General features: G+C 49.7%; 1 protein-coding gene across 2 annotated transcripts in view; it reads right to left on the bottom strand.

Annotated features, from left to right (window-relative positions):
* PRRC1 (proline rich coiled-coil 1) overlaps positions 1-7,143 on the bottom strand; it is a 189,750-nt gene extending 182,607 nt beyond the window's left edge. The window contains exon 1 of one of the 2 annotated variants that reach the window (XM_078675604.1): positions 6,951-7,143. The gene's annotated coding sequence lies outside the window, so the exon portion shown is untranslated. The remainder of the gene's footprint in view (positions 1-6,950) is intronic. The other variant, XM_078675603.1, reaches the window with a different exon arrangement.
* Positions 7,144-7,746: the final 603 nt, after the last annotated feature.

Below are 7,746 nucleotides of genomic sequence, written 5' to 3'. Positions count from 1 at the left end.
CCTACACCAGTGGTTCCCAAACTTTTTTGACCCGTGGCTCCCTTGACCGAATTGGCAGTTGGCCGTGGCTCCCCACCATTTTTTTACCCGCGCACCGGGTTGCCGCGGCGCACCCTTTGGGAACCACTGGTCTACATGAAGAATCAAGGCTAGACGTGATGAAGGATTCAGAGAGTAGCCATCACTGTCATAAAACTTTATTTGCAATCACAAAGATCTTATAAAGTACATCTCAATGCATACATAGAGTAGTATAAAGCACTCCCACTAAAAGTAACCAGGCTAGAGAAAGGCTCAAGGAGCTCTGTGGCGTTACAAGAAGTTTACGTGAGGTGGGCTCTGATCATGGGTATCCGCAGAAATGTTTTCGGGGGGGGGGGATTTTTAACTTCATCACCATCCTCCTTGCACTCTTTCCCCCTCCACCTTGCACCCTTCCCCCCTTCCCCTTGTACCCTACTTCACCTCAGCCTTGCACCCTTTTCTACCTTGCACCCTTCTCCCCTCTGCCTTGCACCCTTCTCCCCTCTGCCTTGCACCCTTCTCCCCTCTGCCTTGCACCCTTCTCCCCTCTGCCTTGCACCCTTCTCCCCTCTACCTTGCACCCTTCTGCCCTCTGCCTTGCACCCTTCTGCCCTCTGCCTTGCACCCTTCTCCTCTCTGCCTTGCACCCTTCTCTAACTTGCACCCTTCTCCCCTGTCTTGCACCCTTCTCCCCTCACACTCTCCAACATGCAGCAGTCACGAGTGACGACCCCTCAACGAGGAGTGAGGCAAAGACAGAAGCTGGCAGAGTGCGGCTGCATCAAGGCATAAGGCGCCCACCCAACGCTCTCTACCAGGCCTCTCACCCTGCACGCACCCAATGCTCTCCACCAGGCCCCTGAACCTGCACCCACTCAACGCTCTCCACCAGGCCCCCCCACCCTGCACCCACCCACCCACCGCTCTCCACCAGGCCCCCCACCCTGCACCCACCCACCCAACACTCTCCACCAGGCCCCCCACCCTGCACCCACCCAACGCTCTCCACCAGGCCCCTGACCCCGCACCCACCCACCCAATGCTCTCCACAGGACCTAACCCTGCACCCACCCGACGCTCTCCACCAGGCCCCTGACCCTGCACCCACCCACCCAATGCTCTCCACCAGGACCCTGACCCTGCACCCACCCACCCAATGGAGGTTAAAGATAGTCATTTTATGCGTATCTGTGCTCCCAGAGTGAACACTGGGATATCGCCACAGGTTTATTAAGCAGCGCACAACTGGGATACCGCCACAGGTTTATTAAGCAGCGCACGAACACCCTCTCTCTCTCTCTCCCAATCATTAAATTATTCCACCATTTAAAGAATCCAAAATATATGTCATCAATAATGTGATTTTTCTGCCTGATAATGGACTTTGTACAATGTTGCACATGAATTTGAAAAAGCCGTCATAATAAGAACGTTCGTGAATGTCATTTGACAGTTGAAAAGTTTTACCCTTTTTCTGTGTTTTGGTCGGCTGGATTTTTTTTGCTGCAGATTTATATATAGCGCAAACTCGACCTGAAGAGCACCAGTCACGTTACACAAGGATACATTCATGTATTCTTTTTTTGTAGGCGCTGGGAGATTAAGTGATTTGCCCAGAATGACACAGGATTCTGAGCGGACGTCGAGGGTCGAACCCGGTTCCCCAGATCCAAAATTGGCAGCTCGCAGTTTCACTACATTTTGAGGATAATTATATATTTTTTTCAGACCCACATCCTGCACAGCGGCGCGGCGCCCCTGGCTTCCCTTCACGGCGCACCAGGGTGCCGCGGCGAACACTTTGGGAACCACAGATGTATGACAGATATTAAGAGTGTACTCCCTGGACAGGTCCTGAGCATGGGTAGAGGAGGGGAGAAGATGGAGCTTGAGGTCAGAGCTACCCACTTTGGAACTGAGGACCGTGTTACTGTCGATTTTAGCGCCAAGAAACTAATCAGTGATAGTGCGCTCAATAAATAATTTCATAACATAACAAGCAGGTTTGATTCTGGTTTTGGCTCAACATCCTGTGATCCTGGGCAAATCACTTAATCTCTCCATATCTAAACAAGCATTGAAAATGCAATAGGTCTCGCAATAGAAGAGTTTGACCTTTTTCGTTTTGCAAATGGATGAGTGGCGTTGCGTGTGTGACGTTGCGTGTGTGAGTGGCGTTGCGTGTGTGAGCGGCGTTGCGTGTGTGAGTGGCGTTGCGTGTGTGAGTGGCGTTGCGTGTGTGAGTGGCGTTGCGTGTGTGAGTGGCGTTGCGTGTGTGAGTGGCGTTGCGTGTGTGAGTGGCGTTGCGTGGGTGAGTTGCGTGTGTGAGTGGCGTTGCGTGTGTGAGTGGCATTGGGTGTGTGACTGTGCTGCCTGTGGCGAGTGCAAACTACAATCAATTGGCACAGATTAAAATAATATTTTTAAAACATGAATTTATTATGCCAGTTTCAAAACAACTAGTAGTTTCACTTAACCTGCATTAACAGTAGCACTTGGAATATAGGTATTTAAACTCTTTGATGTCGCACATACGGCATTGAGTTGGGAGATCAACAGCTGAGCTGTACATTTTCAGTTTTGCGTGTAATTGTGTTATATCTAGGGAGACGGACGGACGTGAAAGTGATCGGGGGAGGAGGGGGGTGGGGAGCACGTGAGTGGTGTATGTATGTGCCTAAGCGAGGTGCTTGGGAGAGCGAGGCTGTCCAGGAGGGAGGGGGAAAAGGGAGGGGTTATGGCAAGCAGGGGGCCTGATTATGGCCACAGCTTGAAGTCTTTGAAGTCTCCGCATGCTGGCAAATGGTGATGAGGCAGAGAGTCTTTGATTCAGAGTTGTACTTCTGGATTGCTTTACTTAGGGAGGAGCCAGACAAGCATGAGGGCCTTTGAAAGTCGGTAGTATAGACGGTATGTGAATGGCGACTTTGGGTGATGTTATCATACATGGTTCATGGCCCTGCACTGCAGAGCCGGCATAGCGGAAACGCTTTATTATTTACTGTCAACGAGAACTGAAGGCGAGGGTGCTAGGCAAAATGCAAATCTGGCGGGCGAGACAGTGCAGTGTCCCGAAGATGGGGGGTTGGGTAGTGTGGGGTAAACAAGAGCCACCCAGCAGCACGTGAGCGGGAGGCACCACTTGTAGGGGGTGGATGTGAAGAGGACTCGTCCCTGTGCACGCGAAAGTGAAAGCAGCGGCCGCATCAAAAGTGTGCAAATTTAAAATACAAACTGCAACGAAGTAGAGCATCAAAAAGAACCCGCTGTAGACTTACTGCAATTTGAGAGATGCTGTCGCGTGAAGGGACAAACTGAGTGTGTTACTGCAGTAGAAAGTGAAGAAAGGCAAACCAAGATGAAAAAAAAGTTAAAACAAGAATAAGACCAAAAGAGACAAGACGGAGGGAAGGCAGAGAAGGGGAGGGGGGGAGGGGAGGAGAAATGCGACACGGCGGGCAGGGGAGGGGGCGGAGCGGGGAGAGGGTGTGAAAGCAGCAGGGGCCTGGAGTGCGGCTGAGGGAACTGAAGAAATGCGACACGGCAGGCAGGGGAGGGGGCGGAGCGGGTGTGGGAGGAGTGCGCCTGAGGGAAAATACATGCAAGGCAGGCGGCTGGGGGCATGTGCACGCGCTTTTAAGCTCAATGCCCATGCGCATTGAGCTTGAATTTCACAGGCACTGCAAGGAATCGCCACGATTCCTTGCAAGTTGGTTAAAGACTGTTTAAGCCCCCATAGTCTCGCAAGCTCGACAGGCGAGACCTAAAAAGGAGCAAGTCCTTATGAAATGTCATTAGTGCTCATGTAAAGCGCTCCAAAATGTTTGGGTTGGGTTTGCTCTATATAAAAATTGAGGGGTAAAAATGAAAAAATTCGTTTCATTTACTCTTTCAATGCTATTTGCATCTAAATAACCAAAGGTGCTCGTGACTCCACAAGGAGCATGACCCCCTCCTGTGCTGCAACACCTTCCTTTCTGCCACTGACTGGCATCTCTTTCACAGCTCATCAGCAGCTGAAAGAGTTGATTGCCTTTTTAAATGGTTAGATCTGCCAGGCGCCAAAATGCGGGATTATGGGCATCATCTTTTGCCTTTCAGTAAGAAGTGCCTGGATCTTCATTGGCAGGCGGGCCTCACAGCTATGTCTGTAGCCGAGTCCCCCGTCGCCGTGATGCTCTGCTTCAGAAAGGCAGAGACTAGAGGCAGAGCAACCAATTAATCACGGAGGCGAGGGGGGGTGAAAGTGACATTCTTAGTGTGACTTTCACACATTCTTTCCCACATGTGTGCGGCGCCCCTGGCTCCTGATAACGGCGCACCAGGGCGCCGCGGCGCACAGTTTGGGAACCACATCCCTACACCATCAATCTTACATCTTCTCACATAGACCAAACATACATAAACTGAAATATTGCTTCAAAATAATATTTAAACATATGATTAAAACATATGTAGTTCCTGCAGTTAGAATCTAAGTGGTTTTAACCCTCTCCTGTACAGTCTAGTATGTATGATTTTGATTGATTTGTTTATATTGTACAAATATGAGTGGGCAACGATGTTACATTTAGACTTTTCAACAAAGAGAGGAACCAAGAGGGGTTTTTAACGATGTCCAGTGTATAGGCCAAGGAACTACGTCAACAAAAAGGATACACTGTTCTCCAAGGGGAGAAGAATAAATGAACCAACACTACGTGAAGTGAAAGGAGGTAGGGGGGGGAATCCCCCTTTCGGAACTAAAACCTTCACACACCCAGCAAGCTAGGTGTCATGCTTCATCATCTGGGTTCTGCTCCTCGTCAGACTGGCGCTGCAATGTCTGACGGGCACCCATGAAGGGGCTCTTTACCAGAGATCTTTTGTTCCTGCCAGTTGGTGCATGTGGGTGTGAGGGCTCTAGTGGGTGTGTAGACGTGAACGGTGGGTGTATCTTAAAAAAGGTTAGTTAATCTATATCTCTTTTAATAGGGTGGTTGACTACCTAAGTAAAAAACGTGGGGTGAACCTACACGCTGGTGCAATGATCCAGAAGTGTAAGTTCTACCTAGTTGTCGACATGTTTCATGCTCAACATAGCAATTCGTCAGGACCAAGTAAAATAACAGTGCTACACGCTGTGGTAGGGCAGGATATTACCTTCCCCAGGATACTATTGAGCAGGCTGATTGGTCCTGGCCATTCTTAATGGGACCCTATCAGGAGCTAACACTGGCGTCAGCAGTCTTCTCCCTTGTAGAGGCACCTTAGTCATAGGTACCCTGTCCGTATGTCGGACGCTGTCCAAGAACCTACATGCAAGAAAGTCAGGAGGACGGAGAAGCTGGAGACATGTAGACTTTTGCCTTACTAAAATGTTTGATATCTCAATGGGAAACAAGCATTGGCATTGCCAATAGATCTCGCTTGTGGGACCTTATAAGTATTTAGTTTTGCAGCACAATATGATGAGTGGCGTTGCGTGGGTGAGTGGCGTTGCGTGGGTGAGTGGCGTTGCGTGGGTGAGTGGCGTTGCGTGGGTGAGTGGCGTTGCGTGGGTGAGTGGCGTTGCGTGGGTGAGTGGCGTTGCGTGGGTGAGTGGCGTTGCGTGGGTGAGTGGCGTTGCGTCGATGAGTGGCGTTGCGTCGATGAGTGGCGTTGCGTCGATGAGTGGCGTTGCGTCGATGAGTGGCGTTGCGTCGATGAGTGGCGTTGCGTGGATGAGTGGGGTTGCGTGGATGAGTGGGGTTGCGTGGATGAGTGGGGTTGCGTGTGTGAATTGCTGGTTGGGGGAGTGGGGGGTGGGCGGGGGAGCAGCAGGCAGATGCGAGTGGAGCGCGCGCTGGAGAGGGAGGGGGTGGGAGGACTAGGCAGCAGGAGAGAGGGAGAAAGGAGCGCGAGGGAGGCGTTTTTAGATACATGAAGCCAAAATTACAAGTGAGCATGTTACAAAAGCAAACGTTACGTTACATGAGACAATAGTGACAGTTGTGCAAGTATCAAGAGCAACAAAATACAAGAGGTAGCAAACGATATGCAATAGCATATCTGAGGGAACACGGCCTGGGGGAAGCTGGCTGGGGAGGGGGAGGAGAAATGAAAGGAAGGCTGTGTTTGCGGGGAGAGAGAGGGGAGGTGCTGGTGTGGGCGGGGGGAGGTGCTGGTGTGGGAGGAGTGCTGCTACGGCAAGGCTGTGTTTGTGGGGAGAGAGAGGGGAGGTGCTGGTGTGGGAGGGGGGAGTTGCTGGTGTGGGAGGAGTGCTGCTAGGGGAGGAGAAGCCCTGGCCGTGAATGCTCGTGCATGTTCACGTGAACTGCAAGAAAACGCCGGGCTGAAACCCCTTAGTTTGAAGAGGATTTTGCAGACATGAATTCGATCCTATCCATTCCTGCGGAATGGGACAGGCTCGACCTAAAAATATCTACTGGCAAACAAAATTCCTTGTTTATTTCCTTGGGAATATGGTTAATCTTGTGGAGGTGATAAATTCAGTGTACGTTGGCTGAGATTGTTTAAATCATCAGGTGTCATTGAACTGACTGCTAGAGAAACAATGGCAGTGGTTTTCTATGTGAGATGACATAAGATTGGTGGTGTAGGGGGCACCCTTTGATGTGGAGAATGTAATGATCCCAGCCCCCCATGTCCTAAACTGGATCACTCTCCTTTACAAAAAAAACTCAAAAAGAAACTACCCTGACCAGCATGCCCTTGAGGTACCTGCGCACTGAAGGGCATGAGGATGCTTGCCACGTCTTGCTGTCAAACAAGAAAAGCAACGGATTCAAACTCAAGAGTCTGAGTATCCAATAAATGCCACTGAGGTTCGGTCAGGATGCAGTATTCCGCAAATGAACTGGAACTCACTTTTCTCGCAATGTTGTGGGAGGGGGGTATGCTGGTTTGTAATAGCAAGTGCTCCCTGTTCCCTTTTGGAACAAGACCCTCAAAAAGCAGCGACAAAATAATGTCTCATGACGCCTCACCTTCAGCGCTGAAGTGCCGGACAGCAGAATCTGCCCGTTTGTTATCCCAGGTTATTGCACGGCTACAGGAGCCGGTATCCGGCACGTTCAGGACACTCCAGCAACACAACTTCCAAAAGCCGTAGCTACCCCGCCCACTCACTACTCCTGCTGGAGCGGGTGCGGTGGCTGAGCAACAGGTGAACAAGGGACTGACGGAAACAGAGCGGCCATTTTCAAAGGGATAGTTGACGGTATAAGGGAACCTAGATATTTTTAACAATATATATCAGAAATGATGTTAATAAATTATATTTCAACAAAACTATTAAACGAATAGTTTTTAATGAAGAAAACAGGTTAATTTGTAAAAATATTTTTTTTAAAATGTGTTTGTAAGCTCGATAATTAATACGGATATAAAACCTCATGCTGGGAGGAAATTGTACATTTGCTTTTCGTCATTAATATAATTATAAACAAAAAAAATTCAGAACCCGTTGCGTGCCTATAGACAGGATTTAGTTAACACAGCTTCCTCTTGTATAAACTACGTTTTAAATCCAAAATGGCGATGAGGTGATGACGTTGCAATGTGCCACGTACGTAGAAGCGTGTCCAGAGGATGAGTTACTGGGTTGGGGGAGTATATTCAGCAATGTCTATGTAAGAGAGCGTTTTGAAAGTGGCGTGCGTGATTCATGTTGGTTCTGCAGGTGTGAAGGTGGTATGGAAAAGTGCCTATATGAGCTCCAACCGTTCACGCTGTTATGGA

The sequence above is a fragment of the Lissotriton helveticus genome, chromosome 2_1, assembly GCF_964261635.1.
Source record: "Lissotriton helveticus chromosome 2_1, aLisHel1.1, whole genome shotgun sequence".
Taxonomy (NCBI): domain Eukaryota; kingdom Metazoa; phylum Chordata; class Amphibia; order Caudata; family Salamandridae; genus Lissotriton; species Lissotriton helveticus.
Note: the sequence above shows the minus strand (reverse complement) of the source record. Positions and strands in the feature narration are given on the sequence as shown.